Genomic DNA, 16,235 nt, shown 5'->3' with positions numbered 1-16,235 from the left:
GAAAGGCTCCCGTGCATGTGGTGGTTATCTGCTTTGTAGACTGGTGTTAGTCACCTTAAGGTCTACAGAAACATATACTACATACACAACGCCCACAGAGATGCTGACGTGTCTCTGAACACGCACAGTGTATATCACTGTTGACCTCACACACACACACACACACACGCACACACTACCATACCCATATACCGGCGCAGCAGTTAGCTACTGTCGTCGTGCGAGTCCTGTGAGCCCTCCAGAGATCTCCCTTCCTCTGTGGAATTAGAGGAGATGGTATGAGCACAACACCCTGGAGAAACTAGCCACACAACTTCCCTTTATTAAAGGCCTTTCATTCAGCTGGAGTCGAGTACATGTAGCAGGCTGCCGCAGAAGACGAGTGTGCGGGTGAGATGATGGTCTGGCCCGTGTCTAGTCACCGCCCGACGTCTTGCTTAACATGACCTTGTGTTAGAGAGCATGGCCTGATCCGAGGACTTCATCGCGTGGGTACGTGTCGCGTCTGTGCGCGTCTGTATTGACGAAGAGACTGGGAGCGGTGTGTAATGTCTAATCACCCTGGAGACTGAACATGATTAAGCTCTCAGAAAGCGTTTAGAGGATGTTAATGAATGAATTACCTGTTGGCTGGATTAGATGTCATGTTGTTAACCTGTTCAGTGCCAATGGTGTCCATATTAGGACAGCCTCAGCCTCACAGGGAGTTAGTGTCTGTGTAATCCAGGCCAGGTATCTGTTTGTCCTCATACGGATACCGTATGAACCAGACATGGCCAGAGTTGACTGGCTGTGATTTGAGGATCCTTAAAGGAAATTAGGCTAAGAGTTAACTCAGACGTTTACATGTGGCAGGGTTTGTTTCCGTTGTACTGGATTTCCAAGGTGATCTGACAGCTTGTACTCTGAATATCTGATTAAGTAGAGGTTTTCAGTCGAACCAGGTGTACAAACAAACAGCAGAATATGAAACAGATCATAGACCATCCCTGTTGTTGATATTGTCATTTTGCCAGAATAAGGGATATTGCTGGAGTTTGGTACGCCACATATGTTTGAAGGGTTTGAATTTTAACATGTATACATTCCCATACACCTGCAGTAAGGGCTTTCAAAAGTCTTACAGACAGGTGGAGCAGAGTGGACACACACACACACACACACACACACACACACACACACACACACACACACACACACACACACACACACACACACACACACACACACACACACACACACACACACACACACACACACACACACACACACACACACCAACTGCTAAAGCTTATAGTATGTGGGTCATCTTCTCTCACTCTCTTCCTCACTTTCGCTCGCTCTCTCTCAGGCTCGCTCTCTCTCCGTCACACTCTCTCTTTCTCAGGCTCGCTCTCTCTTTCTCAGGCTTGCTCTCTCTCTCCGGCATGCTCTCTCTCTCAGGCTCGCTCTCTCTCTCCGACACGCTCTCTCTCAGGCTAGCTCTCGCTCTCCGGCACGCTCTCTCTCTCAGGCTCGCTCTCTCTCTGACACGCTCTCTCTCAGGCTCGCTCTCTCTCTCCGGCATGCTCTCTCTGGCACGCTCTCTCTCTCAGGCTCGCTCTCTCTCTCCAGCACGCTCTCTCTCTCAGGCTCGCTCTCTCTCTCTCACTCACGCTCTCTCTTTCTCAGGCTCGCTCTCTCTCTCCGGCACCCTCTCTCTCAGGCTCGCTCTCTCTCTCCGGCATGCTCTCTGAGGTTCGCTCTCTCTCTCCGGCACGCTCTCTCTCTTAGGCATGCTCTCTCTCTCCGGCACGCTCTCTCTCTTAGGCATGCTCTCTCTCTCCGGCACGCTCTCTCTCTCAGGCTCGCTCTCTCTCCTGCACGCTCTCTCTCTCCGGCACACTCTCTCTCAGGCACGCTCTCTCTCTCAGACTCACTCTCTCTCTCCGGCACGTACTCTCTCTCAGGCTCGCGCTCTCTCCGGCACGCTCTCTCTCTCCGGCACACTCTCTCTCAGGCACGCTCTCTCCCTCCGGCATGCTCTCTCTGGCACGCTCTCTCTCTCAGGCTCGCTCTCTCTGGCACGCTCTCTCTCTCAGGCTGGCTCTCTCTCTCTGGCACGCTCTCGCTCGCTCTCTCTCTTTTGGGCTCTCTCTCTCTCGGGCTCTTTCTCTCTCTGTCTGTCTCTCTCTCTCTCTCTCTCTCTCTCTCTCTCTCTCTCTCTCTCTCTCGGCCTCTCTCTCTGTGTCTCCCTCTCACTCACTGTCTCTTTCTCCCCCCCTCTCTCTCTGTCTGTCTCTCCCTCTCACTCTCTGTCTATTTCTCCCTCTCTCTCTCTCTCTCTCTCTCTCCCTCTCTCTCGGTCTCTCTCTCTGTCTCTCCCTCTCACTCTCTCTCCCTCTCTCTCGGTCTCTCTCTCTGTCTCTCCCTCTCACTCTCTGTCTCTTTCTCCCCCTTTCTCGCTCTCTCTCTCTCCCTCTTTCTTTCTCTCTCTCTCTGTCTCTCTCTCTGTCTCTTTTCCATCTGATGAGGCCTTGACAAGCCATCTCAATAACAGTCCTAATTTAAACCAGTTGCAGGGGATAGGGAAATCAAAACTAAATAAATCCACCAATCGTAGCTCTATATTCATCAATGTTGGATGTGTGCGCATGTTTCAATGCACTGAAAATGCTTGGTTATTTTTTCAAAGTGAGATTTGTCAAATGAGATAGATGTAATGCACTCACTGTTAAATAAAAACTACTGTTAAGTTGGAATTGCATAACACCTGCATAAAAGTTCAGTCAGTTTTATTCTGTAGAAAGTCTGCTGGGACAAGAAACCAAACTTAAGTTCCTAACTGTATTCTTCAAGAATACCCCATGTTCCCTAAGGTTCCTTCTGAGGAACTTTCTGACACCTGGCACACCTTTACCTGGCCATTGGGTTGGAACGAAACCTGCCCCTCTCTCCCCAAGCCCTCAACCTTTACTGTATCGCTAGCTGTTTCATCTGTCTGGGGCCACAGGGAGCGGGGGAGCTCCACATAATTAGCCCAGGGTAGAGTGAGGGGAGCTGGGGTAGCTCGGTGCAGTCTCCCCCATGGGTCTCCATCACTGAAAGGGTCTCCATTGGAAGTCACCTGCCAAGGAGGATCCTGTGATGCTAAGGCCCTGAGAGAGGCTCCTTTTAGGGGGATGGGGGTAAGGGCCCCGTCCTCTCCATCCTCCACAGAGCAGATCACTCTGGCCCCTGGTACATCCCCTGCTGTCCCCCTACTTTTGGCCCCCACAGTTTTAAAGCCAATTTCCTGCGATTCTACATATTCTGCGTACATTCTTTTCAGTTTTAGAGCTAGTTTCCTGCAATTCTTTGCATTTTGCCATGGATAATGCTGTCATTTTGCTCAAACATAATAACAAAATGAATTGTTTTTGCACGTTTCTATTCACCTGTAATTAAAACTTGAAACAGACAGATACACACACACACACACACTGTAACTGTTAGACGGTGGACTGCTAGGCTCTAACCTCACCTGCGATCAATCCTTTTTATTCCTCCGTTTTTTTGTCACAAGACATCATTTCACCTTTCACTACAAATAGTCTCCTTCGCTGCTAAGAGCCACATTTTGGAGGATAATTAGAGTGGGAATGGAGAGCAGTTTGGAGGGCATAAACTGGCCTTGGTAAATTATGGTCTTTTCATATTCTGTTTGAATGACAAAGGGAAACAATTTAGCATTAAGAAATTGTAAATGCTTCTTATTTTCCAATTTTCTACATAAAATCAAATAAAAGTAACACAACAGAAGTCGAAGGTCTCCCTGAGGTTAGCCAACAGAAGTCGAAGGTCTCCCTGAGGTTAGCCAACAGAAGTCGAAGGTCTCCCTGAGGTTAGCCAACAGAAGTCGAAGGTCTCCCTGAGGTTAGCCAACAGAAGTCGAAGGTCTCCCTGAGGTTAGCCAACAGAAGTCGAAGGTCTCCCTGAGGTTAGCCAACAGAAGTCGAAGGTCTCCCTGAGGTTAGCCAACAGAAGTCGAAGGTCTCCCTGAGGTTAGCCAACAGAAGTCGAAGGTCTCCCTGAGGTTAGCCAACAGAAGTCGAAGGTCTCCCTGAGGTTAGCCAACAGAAGTCGAAGGTCTCCCTGAGGTTAGCCAACAGAAGTGGAAGGTCTCCCTGAGGTTAGCCAACAGAAGTGGAAGGTCTCCCTGAGGTTAGCCAACAGAAGTCGAAGGTCTCCCTGAGGTTAGCCAACAGAAGTCGAAGGTCTCCCTGAGGTTAGCCAACAGAAGTCGAAGGTCTCCCTGAGGTTAGCCAACAGAAGTCGAAGGTCTCCCTGAGGTTAGCCAACAGAAGTGGAAGGTCTCCCTGAGGTTAGCCAACAGAAGTCGAAGGTCTCCCTGAGGTTAGCCAACAGAAGTCGAAGGTCTCCCTGAGGTTAGCCAACAGAAGTCGAAGGTCTCCCTGAGGTTAGCCAACAGAAGTCGAAGGTCTCCCTGAGGTTAGCCAACAGAAGTCGAAGGTCTCCCTGAGGTTAGCCAACAGAAGTGGAAGGTCTCCCTGAGGTTAGCCAACAGAAGTGGAAGGTCTCCCTGAGGTTTAGTCAACAGAAGTCGAAGGTCACCCTGAGGTTAGCCAACAGAAGTCGAAGGTCTCCCTGAGGTTAGCCAACAGAAGTCGAAGGTCTCCCTGAGGTTAGCCAACAGAAGTCGAAGGTCTCCTGAGGTTAGCCAACAGAAGTCGAAGGTCTCCTGAGGTTAGCCAACAGAAGTCGAAGGTCTCCCTGAGGTTAGCCAACAGAAGTGGAAGGTCTCCCTGAGGTTAGCCAACAGAAGTGGAAGGTCTCCCTGAGGTTAGCCAACAGAAGTGGAAGGTCTCCCTGAGGTTAGCCAACAGAAGTCGAAGGTCTCCCTGAGGTTTAGCCAACAGAAGTCGAAGGTCTCCCTGAGGTTAGCCAACAGAAGTCGAAGGTCTCCCTGAGGTTAGCCAACAGAAGTCGAAGGTCTCCCTGAGGTTAGCCAACAGAAGTCGAAGGTCTCCCTGAGGTTAGCCAACAAAAGCAACTCATTCCCTATTATTTGACATGCCCCAGTCATTCATTCATTCCTCCTACCTGTAGCTCTCTGCAGCCGGAGTACTTCACTGTCCTAGTGCAAAGAACAAACAAAGAACTTGCGTGTCTCCCTGCCCAGCCAGCAGTCTCATCTGTATCAGCCCCATTGTTGTCCTCAGCTTTTAGAGAAGAGGAGAAGAGACTCCAATTGTAGAAGAGCCTCAAGTTGTGTCATCACATTTGAGACGGAGACCCTTTGATGTTCTCATTTGACCCTGAATGGGCTGGTGTGTGTGTGTGTGTGTGTGTGTGTGTGTGTGTGTGTGTGTGTGTGTGTGTGTGTGTGTGTGTGTGTGTGTGTGTGTGTGTGTGTGTGTGTGTGTGTGTGTGTGTGTGTGTGTGTGTGTGTGTGTGTGTGTGTGTGTGTGTGTGTGTGTGTGTGTGTGTGTGTGTGTGCGCGCGTGTTTTTCAGGGTGTGTCGGGGTTTGTGTGTGTGTGTCTCGGTGTGCGCAAAAGTGTGAACTGTGAACAGAACAGAAGACTCCCACGTTCATCCCTCATAACGTACAGACCGGGGACTCGGCTGTGCTGATTGAGTCCAGACGCACGCTGTGTCTCTGACTCTCAGAGAACATGGTGGTGTTCTTCTCTTTTGAAGAGACGCTGGTTCACGATGAAACTCATCCCTTGGATCATTAACTCAGAAGACGTGGTCTGATATCCTGTAGATATGTACCACGTTTATAATGAATTAGTTGTTATAGGGCCGGATGGATAGGACGTGATAGAAGAGGACTGTTTTTCTGCATCTATTAGAGGTAGGGAACTAAGACTGAAAGAGATGATCTCTCCATGGTACGGAGACCCCATGTGTTCAGGTTATATGCAACGTAAAGGTAGCCATGTCCATATATCACCCCCTTCTGTTTTAGGTAACAAATAATAGGCTATAAGGTCAGCTGTTTTCACAGCTGCAGGTGTGATACAGCAGTTGTCATCACGTACTATCAGTCTCCAAGTCACAGTACAGCAGCAACAGTCCAAACGGATTATTCAGTTAATGATTTCTATGTTATGTTTAAAAAGCATATGGCATTACTTTTAAAGGTGCAATATGCAGAAATAGCTCCGTCATTTCCTGGTTGCTGAAATTCAAAATGGTTTGCCTAATTTGAATTTGTGACAAAACAAGCAATGCATAGTGTGGAGAATAATTTTATCATCTAAACTGCTGTGAAATATCTTTTCAATAACTGAAAATATTGTATTTTCAGCTGTTTGAAGTTGTTGTACAAAACTGACAGTAAAAGACGCAACAAAAAAAAGAAACTTACGAACAGGAAGCATATGATAGTGCATATAGAACAGATCTACTGCTTTTTAGACTTGCTTTCAATGACAATGACAGATCTATAACTCACATTCCTATGTGAATTTGGTCGGGGTTACATATTGCAGCTTTTAATAGTGAAATACTTGTTTTTGCTTCCCAACAGGTTATGGAGAGGTTCTACTTGAGGGTAACAGAACCAGTAGATGGAGCTCTAGAGCTGCTGGTGAAAGATAAATACAGCCAACCATTCAGCGCCATTTAACTCTCCAACCATGTCTGCAATTAAACTGCTAATGATTAGCAGTACTTTGGCTGACATCGCCCATATAAATGGCACATTTGGTGGCGAATAGCTTCTTCTATTCCTAATTGATGAGAGTATGAATTGTGTTAGGTCCTTCAGATTGTAGAGGGCCAGGGCCACAACACCAATCTGCTCCCGCTGAGATCTTTATGAATTCAGCCTGGCTCCTGTCTTTATGTTATGTTGGAGGTTTTTGGAGGTTTTTTTTTCTGTGTTTGTTCCTGTTTTTCCTCGGTTCTTGTAAAGGCTGAATCATGGTGGCTTGTACAGCCTGTAGTCAGAGCCGGTCTCATGTCTTAGAAGCAGAGGCGTGTTGCTGTAGTGTGCATCATAATAAAGGCGAGGGGGGGGCTCAAAGAACAGCCTCTCTATAATGTCTTCTTCTCTCTTTGCAGGTCCATGCATCTGTCTGAGGACAGAGGGAGTAGGAGTCTGTAAATGTAAGTGTCTGAATGAATATAACACTAAGTACCATGAATACGTATAATAGTAATGTAACATATTGTTTTATAATTTTATAATAACACAATACACAAACAATAGTAATGATCATCTTAGTAGAAGTTAATGATCTGGGAAAGGTGAGGAAACTTTACAATAACCATCGCAAAAGTCCAGAAAAAAAGTGCAAGGATCTTGAGGCCGTTAGCTATTTCCGACACTCCGACACTCGGTAGCTGTGCATGATCGAGTCACTTCAAGTAACTGACGAATCTAACCCAGCCTAGAGGCGTTTTGGATGATCAAGTCACTTCAAGTAACTGACGAATCTAACCCAGCCTAGAGGCGTTTTGGATGATCGAGTCACTTCAAGTAACTGACGAATCTAACCCAGCCTAGAGGCGTTTTGGATGATCGAGTCACTACAAGTAACTGACGAATCTAACCCAGCCTAGAGGCGTTTTGGATGATCGAGTCACTTCAAGTAACTGACGAATCTAACCCAGCCTAGAGGCGTTTTGGATGATCGAGTCACTTCAAGTAACTGACGAATCTAACCCAGCCTAGAGGCGTTTTGGATGGGACGACATGTATCCTGACGATCCACCCTGGTCAGTTCTGACAGGCCATCAAGCATGTCTTTATCCATATCAATGTTTCTGCTCCTGTACAGTACACAGAGACCATCCCTCCTAGCTGCTACTATCCCCGGCTACCATCCCATCTGCTCAGCCACCCGGTGACTGATGACCCCTCTGGTGTGATTCGCATGACACACGCACACACTCACACACCCACTCACACCCCCTGCAGGATGAGTAGTGAATACAGCTACTAGTACTCTGCCCACGCCTGCCTCACCCTCCACTCCTCCATCCACTCATCCCTCCCATCCCTCTCTTCCTCCCTCCCTCCAATGTTCTGTCCTCTCCTCTCTCTTTGGTGTGTCTGACGGCGCTCCACGCTGCCCCATGCTGATGTCCCACAATCCCCCCCGTCAGCAGTGGGCCGCTCAGCACTCGCTACCCATGAGCACTCTCTTCTCTACTGGCCCATCTTTTCTTAGGGGAGGCAGCATGGGGGCAGTGTGTTGTGTATTGTACAGTAATGCACAATGTCAGGCCCCCTGAAAACAGAGAAAGGCGTAGGGTAAGATGGGGGGAGGGGGGGTCAGGGAGACTCTAACCCTACATTGAGAGGATTAAGAGATAGCCAATGCAGAGAGGTTAGCCGGGTAATGTGTGTTGAGTCTCTATTACGGCAGATACATATCTATAGCTTGACAGTGATCCAGCCTGTGCTCTGAGGACCCATTGACCATAGTTAGTGTTTAGTTAGTTTATTAAAACATCCAGAGGTCTAGGACCTGTTCAAGAAATGTGGATTTATAAGAAGGTTGTGTTTGTTTCGTTTGGCTCATATTTCGTAACTGAGAGCTGACATTTTAGGATATCGAGAAACTGCGCATCTGCGATTTCACAAAATGGCGGATGATGTTGGGATGAGCACAGAAGGTATGTGTGCGAAGCTGAAGTAGGCCTGTGTTTCACAAAATGTCCGTATTTTAATGAATACAATATAATTATGATACTTCAAATAGTTATTTTTCTGGTGAGCAGCCTAATCCACAGTAATCTTGTTACTTGTCTTTAGTTTGTCAAATGTATTTTTTGGATTATTGTGAAATTTTGTGTCAACTATTTTGACAGGCAGATATATTTTCAGGGCAATTTTCAAAGCTACCTAAAATCACATTTGCCAGTAGAACAACTTAAAGTGTCAACTATATTTGTAAGTCGCTCTGGATAAGAGCGTCTGCTAAATGACTTAAATGTAAATGTAACTATTACTCATATAAATAGTTGTTTTAAATTGTAGAATTTGGCAGCCATTGCTTCCCGTTTTCTCAAGTCAATTGAATATCCGTGTTTGACATTTTTGACATTGAATAGTGGACGTAATTCATTATTATAGTTTAGAAGTCTCTAAGGCTTAAGAATGAGGGAATTTTACACGTTGGTAATTATTTACGGGTCTTGAACAAGGCTAATTTACAGTGTGGGCTGAGTTATTAATACTGAAATATAGCTTCTAAGTCCATGTCCTTGACCACATTGAAAATGAGCAGGGAGATGGCAACACTAAAAGACGAAAGGCCATTTCAACCGCACATTGTTAAATTCTCACTTAATTACCATCCACATTACTTTGTATTAGAAGAACAGGAAATTTATAGCAGTACTGTGCTCTTTAAAAAAAAGACAACGAAAAGCAATTAATGTTGAATTCCTCTTCAACGGCTTTTGTTATCGTTTCCTGTTGAAGAAAGTGCCAAGAGGTGGACTTAAAAAGGAAAATACTGTTAACAGTCATATTAATTGCGAATTGATTATTGCGAATCGTAAGCAGACGTGAAGGTTCAGTAGTTTACAATGATTGTTTTTAATTAAAAGGGATTTGCGTGATTGAAATGACTTATACATACCTTGTTAATGGGTTATCAAAATGAGCAGGCCTCTATGGTTGAATAGTGCATTGGAACTACTTCCCAAGATCATGAGTTGTGGAGACTTGAAATGGTGCCCTCTGGACTCACTAAAATGTCATATAATAAGGATTTAACATTTTGAGGGAGACAAATGCATAATAAGAGTCAATTGACATTTAATGATGTTATATTTAACTATAGCATTCTATAATAAAAATGTTTTTCAATCATTACAATGGTACGTAATGTTAAAAAAAAAAGCCTGACTGTAACAACCTGGCAAAGAACTGGCCAGGTTGAGAGTCTCACTGACCACCACCCACTAACCAGGAAGTTTACTGGTGCGCTGAATCGTCACAACAAAAAATAAAACTCTAACCATCAGCAGTGCCCCAAAAAACTGTACCGTGTGACGATCCACTTGAGTGTCCGATAATGTCCTCTCTCCTCGCCGCACGAACGATACTTTGGCAGTCTTTTGTGCAGGCCAGAGGCTCTGCCTGCTTGTCGTCGAATGCCTCTGTATGCCTGTACTCCTTCAACGGCCTGTCTGGGCGAGAGAGATAAGGGCAACGTTGTGTTCTCAGAGAGGTAATACACCTGCAATCTGCAGCGGTGGGGCTGGGTGATGCTATCATTAAGGGAATATTTACCTCTCGCCGTGAAATGGAAGCCGGTCACGCAGCGTGTGGCGAGGGTAGGTGAGAGAGGGCCGTAGAGGCGACACGGTGGAGAGAGATTGACGCAGACGCTGACGCACGCACACACGCACACACACACACACACACACACACACACACACACACACACACACACACACACACACACACACACACACACACACACACACACACACACACACACACACACACACACTGAATTGCCCTGAATGGCTGCTCTTAACATTTCAAATGTAAATATAAAAGCTATTTCAGAATAGTTCACAAAGAAATAGCACTTGTGTGGTTTCAGTCTTTCAGTACCACAGATGAGACGTAGGGTAGTGGAAGCCGAGTGGACCTCTGCATCCACTATGAACTGATTACAGACTGTTTGACATGTATTGATGTGAGACAGGATGTCTTCATCAAGAACTAGAGCAGAGTCCTTTCAGTTCTACAAGCTCTGGCTCTGTAGTTTCACCGCAGTCAGATGAAGACCGCATACTGTTCTGCTTCGGTGTCCCAAGGGCCCGAAATTCGGCTATTCCTTTTCAAGACACTGTCAGACATACAGCGGATAGCGAAGGCTGTATCCCTGTAAGCCAATTACTGTGCTGACACCAGCGCTGTCCCCCAGCAGGACATAACATGGGGTGGTGGTACAGTATATATATTGCGTCCCTTGTATAGATTGTGCCCAATACTGCTAATACAGCAGTCATCAAACTGCTGCTCATCAGGACAGGTGCTGATGATGCCATTTAGTTTTCTGTTCTTATCAAAGAACTGCCAGGATATCAACCTCCCAAAATGGCAGTCATGCTGAATTTGATGAGAACATGGAACATGTGAGAGCAATTGCATGGATTTGTATGGTCTAACCCAAGGGCTTTCAAATCTTACCCAGCGAGGTCCGGAGCCCGCTGGTTTTCTGTTCTCCCTGATAATGAATTGCACCCACCTGGTGTCCAAGGTCTAAATCAGTCCCTGATTAGAGAGGAAGAATACCGCTGCGTTAGATGAAAAGGAAAGGACATAGGATCACTTTTAGGAGGACTGGTAACAAGCTGGAGGCAAGCGACTCAGTGGGGAAGTCACTCTGTGGAGGAATACGTTGTTTGTGTTCAGATGTGATTGTGTCAAGCAGCCATTTTGTTTGTGGTGTCACAACAGCATCCAAGTCACCAAATCAACCCCTAGGAAAATGCAGTGGCACGATAGCGATTTTGCGGCGTCAGAGTTTTGTTCCGAAGGTTGTTTATAACTACCAAAACCGCCGACGCATCACTTTGAGAGGCTGAGGCGCGCTAAATGGATTTTGGCTGTTTTTGTTTACAGATGTGCCGATTTAAAATTCATGAAAGCAAACAAACACTTAGTGCTGCTTTGCAGAGCCCCTTCATAGCGAAGATATTCCCCCATAACTCTAATATATCTCACACCCAATGTGAGACTAATGCTACTGTATAATGTATTCTAGTTGATTTCTTCTTTGTCTTGTGTACTTAAGCCGTTTGCCGCTGTGTGTTTAGCTCAAACAGTAAATGGAAATGATAATATGATTCCTCCTTCACTGTAGAGTTAAATGCCATGTGTTGTGTTCCTCTTACTAAACAACCACATAGGCCTACATCACAACATCAAGGCAGATAGCTATATACATTGTCCCAACTGGAAATTCATTGGACTTGTTTAACAGGTAGACCTTGAGGTGAGGGAAGCTTGATTAAAAACCCGGATAATGTGACTCTGGAAGTAGAAACCCATTTGACCCTTTGACTTGGCTGACTTGGCTCAGACAGGAAACGGCCCTCAACCTTCGGTTACCGTGTAGGAATTAGGCCCAGTCAACTCCACATCGAGACCCCATCTCAATGCTAAATGAGGTGCTCTGGGGGGTTGGTGGAGACTATCAAGCTTCGTAATGAGTCTGTGGCCTGTCATTCTTTTTCACTGTTCCAGAATCAGTTTTGGATTTAACAACTTGGGGAAAGAAAAGGTTTGAAATGAAATGTGTAGCCTGAAAGCATTCAGAAATCCCAATCTGAATTTGTTTGATTAGTCATTTTGCTCCATAAAGGCCTAATTATTACAGTTGTAATCTTTAATCATCTTTTAATTCTGATATCATGTCGTCATTACTAGAGCAGCAGTAAAGCATTTCCCCCAATAGTTAAAGATAATTATTTTGGAAATGCTCAAAGCAGAACGTAAGTTTGAAGTGTTGTGATATTCATCTACCTTGGTTCTATTTCAAATGAGCTCACTCTGTTGTTCTCAAAGTAAAGAATCATCTTCCTTGGACGATCTTTTCAAGTTTTCATTTGAACAAGTTTGAGAATATTGCACTTTAGCTCTCTAAGGCAATCAGCACCATTCTGAGCATAATCTATTTTCAATAATTGCATGCTGCACTTACACTGCGTCAGGCCGGCATGACAGTGTGCAATTAAACCTACAGTACGTGTTGCCCTGGTGAACGGATGCATTGGGCTGATTCGGTAAATTAAGGCCATCGCGTCGTTTTTTAAAAAACATCTGGCACAATGAGGGAGGGAGTGGGACTGGAAAGAATGAGAGGGAGAGATGAAGACTGGAAAGAGAGAGGAAACAACGGGGAGAGAAGGAGAGTGAGAGTAAGGGAAAGAGAGAGGTTTGGGTTTTTGGTCACGTTTCATCCACTCTCCTGAGGAGGATCATCAGCTCGAGCTGAAATCCCTCCATTACTAATGTGTGTACAGAACATATACAGGATGTAGGACCTGCGTGCTCAGTCATTTGCCCCGGATATCAAATGACGCAATTTCAGCGCAACGCAGAATAGTTTTATCTGTCTCTGTGGAGCGCTAGCCCTGCCTACCCCCGTTTGCTTTCCTTTGTCTTTAAATAGGGTCAGCCTTGACTGGCTTCTAGACAGGACTGTCCTGCCTTCTGAGAGCAAGACTGTATGCTGTACTCTCCCCACCAGAAAAATAAAATGGCCTCCGTTGTGTCTTGTAGATATAAACAGACGCAGTCAGACATCAGCTGTGCAAATAGATGGCATATGGGCACGGTTCACCACTGTATACATCACGTCACCTTACAGTACATTGGGGACTTAGTCTGAAAAGTTTAAGGGATGAATTTAAAGAAGGAGGGATGAGGGAAAGTATCGGCGTGTTTCTGAATGATCGGCGCTGGGAGAGAGAGGGGAAGAGGGATGCCGAGGCTGACAAAGTTACGGAAGGAGGAGGAAGGAGAAGGGCGCTGACAGCCTCGTATGACGGAAGGTGTGGATTGATCCCAGCTCCGTTTCTGTGCTATGAAGCTGCCAAACATTCACCTCTGACCTCAACGGCAATTTGTCATATCGGCCCTGACAGGCTGGAAGTTTTTTAAAAATGCCGGATGATGGGTGTTATCTGACAACCTATCATTTCGCTTCCCCAATGTCTCTTGCATCACGTTGAATGATGAAACTTTGCCAAAATATCTGTTGTTTGCAGTAATCTGACACGCTTACTTTTTGTCAATCAAGTCATGTTAATTTCAGACCTTCCTATCTTTGTGTCATAATAATCAATTGCATAGATGGTAAGGTAAAAAAATAGATTCAAGATGATTTACTTTGACAGTTGTAGACTACAAGCCCCAATGTTACGTTTTAGTTTTGTTTAATTGAACTCTTTTAATGTTACATCTATGAACTGCAATGCAAACGTAGACAATATGAACCAGGCAGCATGCAGAGGCCGTGTTCAACTGCTCCAGCACCTATCAAACCACTGATTTAGAACCTTTCAGAATATTCCACTCCAATTTTAACCTTATAAAATCCCACTTGACATAAATAGCGAACGTCGCTCAGAAGAGCGTGTAGCTAACCAGAGATGCAACCGAGAGGTTTATAACGACGCCGTGACATTTGGGGGAAATGACAGGAACCTAATAAAACAAATGGGCGAGCCGGTGACAATCTGGTAATAAGATTGTTTTACCTCACTGCATCAGTGCCTTTGATACTGTCATAGTAAATCAGGGCCTGTGTCCCAAATGGCAACCTATTCCCCACATAGTGCACACATTTTGTCAAGAGCCCCATGAGTTACACTGTGTGCCCTGGGCCCGGTTTCCCTATAGCGATGGAATTTAGGCTTACGAGTGTTTTTAACGATGCATCTACGAAGGTTCTTAAGATGCTTTTGGGAAACTGGGCCCAGGTTAAAAGTAGAGCACTATAAAGGGAACAGGGTGCCATTTGGGACTCATCCTATACATAGTAAATCAGGGCTGTGTCCCAAATTGTATCCTATTCCCTACATATTGCACTACTTTTGTCAAGAGCCCTATGGGTTAACCTCTGGGTCCAGTTCAAAAGTAATGCACTATAAAGGGAATATTGTACTATTTGGGACGCATCCATAGTAAATCAGGATTGTGTTCATGGCAGAGCGGCCATATTAACCCTTCTTTCATAGCACTGGGGGACTGAGAGAGAGAGAGAGAGTGCCTGGCCCCATTGCTGATCCAGGGTACAAGTCACATCAAAGGACAAGGTCATTGGCCAGGCCCGGTGATTTAGGCTTAATTTAGTGCTAATAGCAGAATGTGAAATGTCCCTTTAACGCCCCAGACATGATGTAAAAATCCCATCCAAAACCTTGCTTTAGCAGAGAAGCAGAAGGAAACTAAAAGAAAAGGAGGAAAGGTATCTGAGTTGATGGGGAATCATGGATTTTGAATTGTATGTTTTAGTATGTTTCCCTTTCAAGTATAATACAAGAATGCAATATCATTTTTAAGTACGAAGGAACCACGAAATAATTTAAAAGTCATTTTCTTTGTTGGTAGTTTTAAGAGTTTGATTTATATTCACTTTGAGACTAATTTTTATAGATATAGAAATAAGTTATAATGTAATGTGTTGCGGTTCTGTTTTTGTTTTTGGAAAACAAAGGAAATTATATTGTAGTTTTACCCCGGTGTATGAAATGGGGTACAAATGGAATGATGTATATTAAAATAAAGTAATCTATTTGATGGAAATGTATAGTTTGATTATAAAAATCTTTATTCTCATTACTTAATTGTCTCGTTTATTGAGAAGATACATTTTTTTAAGTATACATTTTTTCAGGATGTGGAGGTTTTTAAATTGTTTCGATAAAAGTAGCCTACACGTTTACACCTGCGTGGTCCTCTGCTAAATTAAAATCAATTACATTGTGATTTTAATTGTATTTTAGTTCACTCAATTTCACCTGTAACATATTGGTCCTTATTTAAACTGTGAGCAGACTATCTAAGATGTATAGAATAATGCTTTTAAGATGGAGTGAGACGGTTTGATGGGTCAACCAGGGTAAGTGATCGGGAGCCGATGCAACTGCTGTAGGCCAAGACCAAAGTGACGGGCTCGGGAAGCGAGTGAAGCGGGGGACCGACACAAATCCATAATCGAAAATCAATAAGTGACGGAAAGCTTTGGATAAGCGGGTAAAAGGAGGTTAGATGGAGACTGCACTACAGAGAGCACTGTTGTCCTGCACTGAGCTGTTGGGTGATGTCATACGTCACATATACCTTTTATAAGGCAGAAATGAACCTCTCTGTCCTATCAATCATAGTTCTATAGTCTCAGTATATATAGATGTTTATGCAATATATATATATATATATATTTATATATACTGTATATATAATTGTACAATTTCAGTGCTTAATATGTTTTAGAAAGAGGATCAGTTGATATTCTGTTTTTGCCAGGTCCCTATATACTGTACACCTGGAACCCTCATTATACATTTTTTTAAACAACAGATTATTCCGTTTTTATTGTTTATTTACATATATAGTTTGAGCTCCAGGTGTATAAATGAACCTCTATAAAACATGTTAAGCATCTAATTAAAATACATGACACTACTTGTATAGTTTTAGGACAACACTGTAGGAGTAACAGAAAGAGAGGCAGACAGATGGACAAATAAGTTAACAAATAAG

At 44.5% G+C, this 16,235-nt stretch overlaps 2 long non-coding RNA genes across 3 annotated transcripts in view; one reads left to right on the top strand and one right to left on the bottom strand.

Moving 5' to 3' along the window:
* LOC127913660 (uncharacterized) overlaps window positions 1–16,235 on the top strand; it is a 159,138-nt gene that overhangs the window by 102,807 nt on the left and 40,096 nt on the right. The window contains exon 2 of the long non-coding RNA XR_008086343.1: window positions 7,055–7,099. This is a non-coding gene — a long non-coding RNA (uncharacterized LOC127913660). The remainder of the gene's footprint in view (window positions 1–7,054; window positions 7,100–16,235) is intronic.
* LOC118362103 (uncharacterized) lies at window positions 6,373–10,131 on the bottom strand. 2 transcript variants are annotated; one of them, XR_004821152.2, is made up of 3 exons: window positions 9,995–10,131; window positions 9,586–9,695; window positions 6,373–7,091 (listed from the first exon to the last, which is right to left on the bottom strand). It is a non-coding gene; the product is annotated as an uncharacterized LOC118362103 (long non-coding RNA). The 2 variants fall into 2 exon arrangements; XR_004821153.2 differs by having other exon boundaries at window positions 6,373–7,068.

Source organism: Oncorhynchus keta, chromosome 29 (assembly GCF_023373465.1).
Source record: "Oncorhynchus keta strain PuntledgeMale-10-30-2019 chromosome 29, Oket_V2, whole genome shotgun sequence".
NCBI lineage: Eukaryota > Metazoa > Chordata > Actinopteri > Salmoniformes > Salmonidae > Oncorhynchus > Oncorhynchus keta.
Note: the sequence above shows the minus strand (reverse complement) of the source record. Positions and strands in the feature narration are given on the sequence as shown.